Raw genomic sequence first — 2,400 nt, forward strand, 5'->3', positions numbered from 1 at the left:
CGAATAGACATAACCTATGCTAATACATACATACATATGTGCATATATCTTAAATTAAAACAAAATGAAAGCAAAAAATTTATTTAAACTAAAACTTAACATGGAATTCATTTGGATCACTTAAAACATACATACATCCATCACAATAAGTTTCCGTACAGTGTTTTTTTTTGTTAATGTTTCCAATGTTTTGCATTATAAATTTTTTCGTTAATTTTTAATAGAAAAATAGTTCATTCTGCATCAAAAAGCATATAAGTAAATGTTTCAAAGTTTTTACAAAATTTTGGAAAATTAGACAAATTTTCACCAAAATTTTCAGCTTTTAAACTAAATTTTTTAGAATTTTGTTTGAGTATGCAGTTTTGTAGTTCACTTAATTTCAGTACAATAAAGTGCAAGTTTTAAATGGCTATGATGTTGCTCATTTTCTCCATATAACGAGTGCCTGGTAGTTTTTTTGTATGGGAAAAAATGCCGAAGAGCGTCAGTAAAAAAATTCTCAAAAATCAACGGTAGCTCATTGCCACTTAAAATTTCTGCTTTGTTATTCTGAAATTGAGAGAACTACAAAACTGCATACTCAAAAAAATTCTAAAAAATGTTAAAAGCTGAAAACCATGAAACCATGAAACCATGGCATTGTAATTAACAAAATAGCCTCCATCAGTTGACTGTTAAGTATATTTAGGTACAGATATTTAAAATAAAATGAAACCTGTAAATACGTATATACATTAATAAAAACTTACCTCATTTATATTTGCCATAATGTCAAAAATTTCTTTATTATTAATTATTAGTTTAATATTTATTACCCACAAAAGACCTACAGCACGATGCCGCTATTGCGCTTGACTAACAGCACTTCAGCAAAAAAAGGCTACGCTTGACATGTAATACTCTCAAATACTCGTTTATTTGAAGGTAAAAATGCGAAACAGAGAGCATAGGAAAGAAAATAAGAGATACTCCGTTACAACAATGGTAATGAGCATTCCATTCGCCAAATATTATACTCCCGCTCATTCGCATTCTCTTGCTGATATCGTTTGCAAACCTTGTACATGTTTTGAGAGTAAAGAGAACGACCGAAAAAGCAAATGCATTCTCGCAGCTGTATAATACATATGTATGTAAATAGCAACGTGTATGTCAAATATAATTAACTGAGATAGTGAAGAAAGTGATAAAGGGGCAGGAAAAAAAACCATTTACATTAATTTTGGTGATTTAAGTGCACTAAGAACGCAACCAGTCAATGCTAAACCGGTTTTCGGTATAGCTACCAGTAATCACTCGCATATGCCTACAGGAATACCGCTATAATAAAAGCTATGTACACACCCTGCAGTGATACCCCAAACTAGTTAGGAAAAATATTAGTTTACAACTAGAATTTCCTGACTGAAACCGAACTAGTTCGAAAATGACCAGACTTGTACCAAGTCCAAAACGATTTATTCATGCCCTGTTTCATTTGTCTTCGACAGTTTAATACAATAAAGTACAAAAAATATTAAAACTTTTATTTGGGTATATTGTAAACCATTAAAGCGAGTACGTATTCAATTATACCAGACCTGTTAAATAATGATTAATATTGATAATGATTATTAATTCAAGCATGTTTTTCCTGGATAACCGTTTAATGGTTAAGTATCGATATTAAAAAAAGTTAATTAATTCATTAATTTTAATTTCATAATTTCATAATTTAATTTCATTTAATTTAATTTTCAACTATAGTTTTGCGATCAGTTAATCTTGATTGCGGGCATTGAGCGGATGACTTAAACAACGAAAAAAAGGTAAACAATCAAATGAACTTGTAATTTAAACTAACTTGTCTAAGTGAAACCAAAAATGTGATAGGGAAAAGAAATACCTTAAAGCGAAATAAAAGCTAATAAAAAAAAGAAAGGAGTTTTCTCTACAATTAAAGGAATGGCTATACTTACGGTGACCATATTTATGAGAGCCGAATACGGGACAACCAAAATTTTGCAAATTTTTTCCACATCAGCTTACAGGTCTTAAAGCCTTCTTTAATGATCCTAGAAATCTTCTTCAATGATTTGTGAAACAGTATCCTTTCACAAGTTTGTAGGATAATTTTCTCGAGATTTTTACCCCGTAAAATTTATTAAAAAAGTTCGTTAAATTTTAGTATAATAAAGTGCAATTTTAAGTCGCTAAGGCTTACCGCTAATTTTTGGCATTTTTTATTTTTTTTTACGGTGTTATGCATTTTTTTCATACAAAGTAAGTATGTTCAACCATTTTTTTGAAAGAGAAGCAAATGAGCAGCACTTTCCACTTGCACTTTATTATACTCAATTTTAATAATTTACAAAACTGCAAACCATATTTTTCCTAGAGATTCCAATTAAAAAGTTT

This window comes from Rhagoletis pomonella, unplaced genomic scaffold (assembly GCF_013731165.1).
Source record: "Rhagoletis pomonella isolate Grant_MI unplaced genomic scaffold, Rhpom_1.0 Rhpom_scaffold_00006, whole genome shotgun sequence".
Taxonomy (NCBI): domain Eukaryota; kingdom Metazoa; phylum Arthropoda; class Insecta; order Diptera; family Tephritidae; genus Rhagoletis; species Rhagoletis pomonella.